At 39.1% G+C, this 10197-nt stretch overlaps 1 non-coding gene across 1 annotated transcript; it reads left to right on the top strand.

Moving 5' to 3' along the window:
* The first annotated feature begins 10093 nt into the window (after positions 1 to 10093).
* Positions 10094 to 10197, top strand: LOC112792890 (small nucleolar RNA R71). The gene has a single exon (XR_003197610.1). It is a non-coding gene; the product is annotated as a small nucleolar RNA R71 (small nucleolar RNA).

The raw sequence follows: 10197 nt of genomic DNA, 5'->3' as shown, positions 1-10197 counted from the left end.
GGGCATTTTGTCCCCTTCTTATTACTTTTCTTTTTCTTTCTTTTTCTCTTTTTCTTTTTTTTTATTTTTAATATATATTTTTCTTATTTTGTATATATATATATTTTTTTTCTTTTCTTGCAATAAAGTATATACAAAAGTATCAATGCATATGGTTTTACATTTAATGCATGAGTATGTACCCAATTCCCAACATTTTCAATAAAAATACAAAAACACTCTTTTATCCCAACCAATGTTTCCAATCTTCCCAAACTTGAATGATAAGCACTCTCACTAGCCTAAGCTAATCAAAAATCCAAACAAGGGACATTTATTATTTTCACTTAAGGCTTATAATATGCTAAAATTAAGAACAATTGGGTTAAGCATAGGCTCAAAATTGGCTAACAATGGAAGATAAAAGGTAGACTTTTTGGGTAAGTGAGCTAATTGAAACAATGGCCTCAATCATATAAGTTCATTCATACACAAAATAATAGACATATAGAATCAAACAAATCAAAGATTACAATCATAGAAAGAGAATAATGCACACAAGAATGAAAATAAGTGGTTATATGATGTAACCACACAATTAGGCTCAAAACTCACATGCTTGTGTTCTTAGCTAAAAAATCATGTTCCACAATATATGTAATCCAAGCAAGTTCTAAAATTTTTTTTCAATCAATTGGGGTGCCCTATAGAAAAAATCCTTGAAAAATCTCATTATTTTGACTAAGCTTATTATGTATATATATGCAAAACAAGAAAATGCAACTAAAAATCCTAAAAGACCTAAAAATGAAATGTAAAAGTGTTGGATTAGTAATTTTCACCCAAAAACGCCAACTGGTCGGAAGACCTCCCCACACTTAAAAGTTTGCACCGTCCTTAGTGCATTCAAAATGAGCAAGGGGTACGGTGACTTTCTGGATTGCCACCCTCAGCTAGCGGATCAACCGGTGCTGTGTGTTCTTTCTCCCGCTTCCATTTTTGCTTATGGTGCATCATTCATGAAAAATAGAAAATGACACCGTAAGAGAAGAGAATACAAAAGCAAGGAAGCATAACTTGTTGGAATGAGGTAAATCACTAGAATGAAGTGAGTGAATTAGTGTGACATTGATGAGAAATAGGTGTGTGAGTTCTAAGTTGCATGCAATTTAGAACACATACACTAGCGTAGAAAGTTATGTCACAATTACACAAAAGAAAGCATACACTTCACTCATTCTAGTGTGCTTGAGATACTTTAAAGGACTTGTAGGTTAAGATACAAACAAGTAGTGAAGAAGCATGAAAGCATTTAAGCAATTAATCAAGCAATTGTGAAATTGGACAATGAATGGACATTGATTGATGTGCAAGCAAACTTAGTGAACAAAATGGTATATGAAACTTACACAACAATCAATGACACATATTGAAATATGTTTGCAACACCTATGTGACATAGAAGTGGAACACATGGATGCTACGGAACTTAGGAAATAGAATATAGAAGTAAAAATCAATCACATAGCAAGCATGGTCCACAAAGCTTAGAAAGCTAAAAAATATGTCACTAAGTAAGCTTTCAACCCAATTTCACAATTCCAAAATCTCAATGTATGAAATAGGTGATGTAAATAAGGGTCAATCATAACAAGCATCACCTAAAAAAAATGCATTGATAATACATAAACACCTAACAATGGATGATGAATGCATGGTGGCCAAAACATGCAATTCAAAATAGTTAAGGTGCTTGAAGGCAATGTACAAGTACTTGGTATGCACAAAGGTTAAGCATGAAAGCTCAAAACCAAGTAGCAAAATATAACCTCAACAAAGAATTCAACAATGTCAGTCAAAAACAATTATGCTAAAATAGCATTAGTTAATACTAAGCAGCAATAAACGGCAAACATAATTAATAATCCAACTTGTATAATGAAAAACAAAAATTAGAAAAAAATTAAACTAACTAAAGAACTAACTAAAAGAAATGGTAATCAATGGTGATTGGTAGTGTTGGATGATGGTTGAAGGGTGGAAAGAAAAGAGAAGGAGAAAGACGAAGGAGAGAAATGGAAAGAAAAGAAGAAAAGAAGGGTGGTGGAATAGGACAATCCACGCGTACGCGTGGAGTGACGTGTAAGCGTGGATAGGTGAAATGCGAGAGAACACGTACGCGTGATCACGCGTACGTGTGATGGTTTATTCAGAGCGGCGACGCATACACGTGGGTTGGTTTTGTGCTAGAGGGACAAATCCAGCACACTTCACGCACAACTCTCGGGTTTTTATATGGGATGTGAAAATTTTGGATCTACGTGTACGTGTAGGCGACGCGTGCGCGTGGATAGTCGAAATTCTTGGTGTCACGCGTACGCGTGGGTGACGCGTACATGTGGGTTGGTGCTCTGTTTTTCAATTTTTTTTGCACCAAACCAAGCATTCCAAACCTCCAAACAGCTACCAAAACACCATAAAACCTTATTTAACCTACTAGACTATCAAATAAACTCAACTAACTAAACGAAACATGAAATCAAATTTATTTTACCAATATGCATAAAAGAGAAAAATGAAAAGATGTTACCATGGTGGGGGTGTCTCCCACCTAACACTTTTGTTTATTGTCCTTAAGTTGGACTTATAGGGAGCTCTTCATCAAGGTGGCTTGTGCTTGAATCCATCCTTGAACATCCACCAATGTTTAGACTTCTATTGTGCTTCATCATTCAAAGTTAATAACTCAAAGCTTTGATGGAGTTCTTCACAAACCATGGGCTCCCAAAGTTAATCCTCCTCTTGTAATTCGAGATCCCATACTTTGTTTTTACACCCGTCTTCAAATCGATCATGGTGGTTTCTTCTGGGTGGTAAGAAAAGCGAATTCTCATTAAGGTACCAAACTATCCTCCTAGACCCATCCAATTGAGCACTACACCAATCCATGCTCCTCAATTTTGAGCTTCCAACCATAATGAGCCTATATTTACAACGCCAACCACTAAACATTCTCCTCTTATGCTTAATTACACAAAGCGCCCTAAGTTGGCTATCTGTTTCAAGCAAACCATATTCAAGTGGGATAATAAAGCTAAGAGTAATGAGTTTTACCCACTCGAATGAAGGATTAGATGGCGGCTTACGTGGAGGAGTTCCCAACGGTCTTGATAAAGCGCGTTCCACTCCCGTCCATCCTCTTCTAGAGGCTTCCACCACTTGGCAAGGTTTTTCAAGCTCTATCTCTTGCCAAGTTTCCTCAAGTTCACATTCTTCTTCACCAATGTCTTCAAACTCTTCCCATCACTCAAATCATAAATAGGAGGTTGACTGAAATCTACCTCATCATCAATTCCAAGCATAGTGGGGAAGGACTCATCAAGCTCAAAAGGATCATATGTTGATGTGGAATCATCATATATAGGGGGGTTAGTTGCTTGTACCACTTCTTCCAATCTTTATTCTTGGTAGCTTTCTTCCAATTCCTTCTCTTCTTCAATGCTTACTGGTAGGCGAAATTGTGATATCTTATAATGGCATTCAACTTGGTGTGCGCATTTACTAACTCAGCACTTTCTTCACAACCTCGCACAACTAACCAGCAAGTGCACTGGGTCGTCCAAGTAATAAACCTTACGTGATTAAGGGTCGATCCCATGGAGATTGTTGGTATGAAGCAAGCTATGGTCATCTTGTAAATCTCAGTCAGGCGGATAATAAATGGTTATGGGGTTTCGAATAATAATAATAAATAAATAGAAAATAAAGATAGATATACTTATGTAGATCATCGATGGGAATTTCAGATAGGCGTATGAAGATGCTGTGCTCCTTCTGAATCTCTGCTTTCCTACTGCTTTCATCCAATCCTTCTTACTCCCTTCCATGGCAAGCTGTATGTAGGGTATCACCATTGTCAATGGCTACATCCCATCCTCTCAGTGAAAAAAGTCCAAATGCTCTGTTACGGCACGGCTAATCATCTGTCGGTTCTCGATCATGTCAGAATAGAATCCCTTGATTCTTTTGCGTTTGTCATCATGCCCAACAATCACGAGTTTGAAGCTCGTCACAGTCATTCAATCCCGGAATTCTACTCGGAATACCACAGACAAGGTTTAGACTTTCCGGATTCTCATGAATGCCGCCATCAATTCTAGCTTATACCACGAAGACTCTGATCTCACGGAATGAAAGGCTCGGTTGTCAGGCGAGGGCAACCATTCGTCGTGCATCAAGAATCCAAGAGATACACATTCTAGCTTTCGCTTGTAGAACGGAAGTGGTTGTCAGGCACGCGTTCATAGGGACGGATGATGATGAGTGTCACGGATCATCACATCCATCAGATTGAAGTACGAGTAGTATCTTAGAATAGAAATAACATTGAATTTGAATAAAAGATAGTAGTAATTGCATTAAAACTCGAGGTACAGCAGAGCTCCACACCCTTAATCTATGGTGTGTAGAAACTCCACCGTTGAAAATATATAAGTGATGAAGGTTCAGGCATGGCCGAATGGCCAGCCCTCAAAACGTGATCACAGGATCAAAAAATACAATCCAGGATCCAGGGTGTCAAATACAATAATAAAATGTCCTATTTATACTAGACTAGCTACTAGGGTTTACAAAAGTAAGTAATTGATGCAGAAATCCACTTCCGGGGCCCATTTGGTGTGTGCTTGGGCTGAGCTTAAGCTTTACACGTGCAGAGGCTTCTTTTGAAGTTGAACACCAAGTTTTAATGTGTTTTTGGCGTTCAACTCTGGTTCGTGACGTGTTTCTGGCATTTGACTCCAGAATGCAACATGGAACTGGCGTTGAGCAACAGTTTATGTCATCTAATCACGAATAAAGTATAGACTATTATATATTGATGGAAAGCTCTGGATGTCTGCTTTCCAATTCCTTTGAGAGCGCTTAATTTGGAGTTCTGTAACTCTAGAAAATCCATTTCGAGTGCAGGGAGGTCAGAATCCAACAGCATCAGCAGTCCTTTGTCAGCCTTTTATCAGAGTTTTGCTCAGGTCCCTCAATTTCAGCCAGAAATTACATGAAATCACAAAAAAACACACAAACTCATAGTAAAGTCCAGAAATGTGAATTTAGCATAAAAACTAATGAAAACATCCATAAAAGTAGCTAGATCCTACTAAAAACTACCTAAAAACAATGCCAAAAAGCGTATAAATTATCCGCTCATCACAACAGCAAACTTAAATTGTTTCTTGTCCCCAAGCAACTGAAAATCAAATAGGATAAAAAGAAGATAATATACTATAAATCTCAGAATATCAATGAATATTAGTTCTTAATTACATGAGCGGGACTTGTAGCTTTTTGCTTCTGAATAGTTTTGGCATCTCACTTTTCCCCTTGAAGTTTAGAATGATTAGCATCTCTAGGAACTTAGAATTTCAGATAGTATTATTGATTCTCCTAGTTAAGTTTGTTGATTCTTGAACACAGCTACTTTTATGAGTCTTGGCCGTGGCCCTAAGCACTTTATTTTCCAATATTACCACCGGATATATAAATGCCACAGACACATAACTGGGTGAACCTTTTCAGATTGTGACTCAGCTTTGCTAAAGTCCCCAGTTAGAGGTGTCCAGAGCTCTTAAGCACACTCTTTTTGCTTTGGATCACGACTTTAACCACTCAGTCTCAAGTTTTTTACTTGGACCTGCATGCCACAAGCACATGGTTAGGGACAGCTTGATTTAGCCGCTTAGGCCTGGATTTTAGTTCCTTGGGCCCTCCTATCCATTGATGCTCAAAGTCTTGGATCCTTTTTACCCTTGCCTTTTGGTTTTAAGGGCTATTGGCTTTTTCTGCTTGCTTTTCTTTTTCTTTCTAAAAATTTTTTTTTGCCACTTTTTTTTCTTTTTTTTTTTGCAAGCTTTTGCTTTTTCACTGCTTTTTCTTGCTTCAAGAATCAATTTCATGATTTTTCAGATTGTTAATAACATTTCTCCTTGTTCATCATTCTTTCAGAAGCCAACAATTTTAACATTCATAAACAACAAGATAAAAAATATACACTGTTCAAGCATTCATTTAGAAAACAAAAAGTATTGTCACCACATCAATATAATTAAACTAATTTCAAGGATAATTTCGAAATTCATGTACTTCTTGTTCTTTTGAATTAGAAACATTTTTCATTTAAGAGAGGTGAAGGATTTATGGATTTATTCATAGCCTTAAGACATAGTTACTCAATACTAATGATCATGAGGTAGAGACACAAAACATAAACACACATATAGCATAAACATCGAAAAACAAAAAAATAAGAACAAGGAATGAGTCCACCTTAGTGATGGTGGCGCTTTCTTCTTGAAGAACCAATGATGTCCTTGAGTTCTTCTATGTCTCTTCCTTGCCTTTGTTGCTCCTCCATCATTGCTCTTTGATCTTCTCTAATTTCATGGAGAATGATGGAGTGCTTTTGATGTTCCACCCTTAATTGATCCATATTGTAACTCAAGTCTTCTAGAGAAGTGTTGAGTTGTTCCCAATATTTGTTGGGAGGAAAGTGTATCCCTTGAGGCATCTCTGGGATTTATTAGTGATGAGCTTTCTCATGCGTCTCTTGGGTTCCATGAGTGGGCTCTCTTGTTTGCTCCATCCTTTTCTTAGTGATGGGCTTGTCCTCCTCACTGGGGATGTCTCCTTCTATGATAACTCCAGCTGAGTAACATAGATGGCAAGTAAGATGAGGAAAAGCTAGCCTTGCCAAGGTAGAGGGCTTTTCGGCTATTTTGTAGAATTCAAGGGAGATGACTTCATGAACTTCTACTTCCTCTCCAATCATGATGCTATGAATCATGATGGCCTGATCCACAGTAACTTCAGATCGGTTGCTAGTGGGGATGATGGAGCGTTGGATGAACTCCAACCATCCTCTAGCCACAGGCTTGAGGTCCAGTCTTCTCAATTGAACCGGCTTGCCTTTGGAGTCTCTTTTTCATTGAGCTCCTTCAACACATATGTCCATAAGGACTTGGTCCAACCTTTGATCAAAGTTGACCCTTCTAGTGTAGGGGCGTGCATTTTCTTGCATTGTAGGCAAGTTGAACGCAAACCTCACATTTTCCGGACTAAAATCTAAGTATTTCCCCCGAACCATTGTAAGATAATTCTTTGGATTCGGGTTCATACTTTGGTCATGGTTCCTAGTGATCCATGCATTGGCATAGAACTCTTGAACCATTAAGATTCCGACTTGTTGAACGGGGTTGGTCAGAACTTCCCAACCTCTTCTTTGGATCTCATGTCAAATCTTCGGATACTCATTTTTCTTGAGCTTGAAAGGGACCTCAAGGATCACCTTCTTCTTGGCCACAACATCATAGAAGTGGTCTTGATGGGCTTTGGAGATGAATCTCTCCATCTCCCATGACTCGGAGGTGGAAGCTTTTATCTTCCCTTTCCCTTTTCTAGAGGTTTCTCCGGTCTTAGGTGCCATAGGTGGTTATGGAAAAACAAAAAGCTATGCTTTTACCACACCAAACTTAGAATATTACTCGCCCTCGAGCAAAAGAAGAAAGAAAAGAAGAAGAGGAAGAGAAAATATGAAGGAGAGTGGGGGGGAGGTGTATTTGGCCAAGGTGTAGAAGAGGGGGTTGTGTTGTGTGAAAATGAAGAAGGATGGAGGGGTTTATATAGTGAAGGGAGAGGGAGTAGGTTCAGCTATTTAGGGTGGGTTTGGGTGGGAAAGAAATTTTGAATTTTGAAGGTAGGTGGGGTTTATGGGGAAGAGTGGAAGGATGTGAGTGGTGAAGGGGGGTAATTGGAAAGAGAGATTAAGGTGATTGGTGAAGGATTTTTGGGGAAGAGTGTTTATGGGGAAGAGAGGATAAATGTGAAGAAGAGGAGAGAAGGTGAGTTGAGGTAGGTGGGGATCCTGTGGGGTCCACAGATCCTGAGGTGTCAAGGATTTATATCCCTGCACGAATTAGGCATGTAAAACGCCTTTGCATACAATTCTGGCGTTTAGCGCCGAAGTGATGCTTATTTTGGGCGTTCAACGCCTAATTGCAGCATGTTTCTGGCATTGAACGCCAGTTCCATGCTTGTTTCTGGCGTTCAGCGCCAGCTCTCCTCAGGGTATATTCTTGGCATTCAAACGCCAGGATGCTGCTTGTTTCTGGCGTTCAACGCCAGATCCATGCTCTGTTCTGGCGTTGAATGCCAGCCAGATGCTCCTTACTGGCGTTTGAACGCCAGTAAGTCCTTCCTCCAGGGTGTGATTTTTCTTCTGCTATTTTTGATTTTGTTTTTAATTTTAGTAATTTTTTTCGTGACTCCACATGATCATGAACCTAATAAAACATTAAAGAACAATAAAAGAAAAATAAAATTAGATAAATAAAAATTGGGTTGCCTCCCAATAAGCGCTTATTTTGTGTCACTAGCTTGATAGTGGGCTCTCATGGAGCCTCACAGGTGATCAGGTCAATGTTGTAAACTCCCAACACCAAACTTAGAGTTTAGCTGTGGCCTCTCAACACCAAACTTAGAGTTTGATTGAGGGGGCTTTGTTTGACTTTGTACTGAGAGAAGCTTTTCATGCTTCATCTCTATTGTTACAGAAGAACACCCTTGGGTTTTAAACACAAGGTAGTCCCCATTCAATTGAAGGACTAATTCTCCTCTATTAACATCTATCACAGCTCCTGCTGTGGCTAGGAAAGGTCTTCCAAGGATGATGCATTCATCCTCCTCCTTCCTAGTGTCTAAGATTATGAAATCAGCAGGGATGTAAAGGCCTTCAACCTTTACTAACACGTCCTCTACCAATCCATACGCCTGTCTTACTGACTTGTCTGCCATTTGCAATGAAAATATGACAGGCTGTACCTCAATGATCCTTAGCTTCTCCATTACAGAGAGTGGCATAAGATTTATGCCTGACCCTAGGTCACAGAGAGCCTTTTCAAAGGCCATGGTGCCTATGGTACATGGTATTAAGAATTTGCCAGGATCTTGTCTCTTTTGAAGTAAGGTTTGCTGAACCCATGTATCTAGTTCACTGATGAGCAAGGGAGGTTCACCTTCCCAAGTCTCATTACCAAATAATTTGGCATTTAGCTTCATGATGGCTCCTAGATATTGAGAAACTTGCTCTCCAGTTACATCTTCATCCTCTTTAGAGGAAGAATAGTCTTCAGAGCTCATGAATGGTAGAAGGAGGTTTAATGGAATCTCTATGGTCTCTATATGAGCCTCAGATTCCTTTAGGTCCTCAATAGGGGACTCCTTCTTGCCTGAGAGACGTCCCATGAGGTTTTCCTCATTGGGATTCACGTCCTCTCCTTCCTCCCTAGGTTCGGCCATTTTGATTATGTCAATGGCCTTGCACTCTCTTTTTGGATTCTCTTCAGTATTGCTTGGGAGAGTACTAGGAGGAGTTTCAGTTACTTTCTTACTCAGCTGGCCCACTTGTGCCTCCAAATTTCTGATGGAGGACCTTGTCTCACTCATGAAACTTAAAGTGGCCTTAGACAGATCAGAGACTAAATTTGCTAAGTTAGAGGTACTCTGCTCAAAATTCTCTGTCTGTTACTGAGAAGATGATGGATAAGGCTTGATATTGCTGAGCCTATTTCTTCCACCATTATTAAAGCCTTGTTGAGGCTTTTGTTGATCCTTCCATGAGAAATTTGGATGATTTCTCCATGATGAATTATAGGTGTTTCCATAAGGTTCACCCATCTAATTTACCTCTGCCATTGTAGGGTTCTCAGGATCATAAGCTTCTACTTCAGAAGATGCCTCTTTATTACTGTTGGATGCATTTTGCCATCCATTCAGACTTTGAGAAATCATGTTGACTTGCTAAGTCAACATTTTGTTATGAGCCAATATGGCATTCAGAGCATCAATTTCAAGAACTCCCTTCCTTTGAGGCATCCCATTATTCACGGAATTCCTCTCAGAAGTGTACATGAATTGGTTATTTGCAACCATGTCAATAAGTTCTTGAGCCTCTGCAGGCATTTTCTTTAGGTGAATGGATCCACCTGCAGAATGGTCCAGTGACATCTTAGAGAACTCAGATAGACCATAATAGAATATATCTATCATGGTCCATTCTGAAAACATGTCAGAAGGACATCTTTTGGTCATCTGCTTGTATCTTTCCCAAGCTTCATAGAGGGATTCATCATCTTTTTGTTTGAAGGTCTGAACATCCACTCTAAGCTT

This window comes from Arachis hypogaea, chromosome 3 (assembly GCF_003086295.3).
Source record: "Arachis hypogaea cultivar Tifrunner chromosome 3, arahy.Tifrunner.gnm2.J5K5, whole genome shotgun sequence".
NCBI lineage: Eukaryota > Viridiplantae > Streptophyta > Magnoliopsida > Fabales > Fabaceae > Arachis > Arachis hypogaea.
This window is presented reverse-complemented; position numbering and strand designations above follow the sequence as displayed.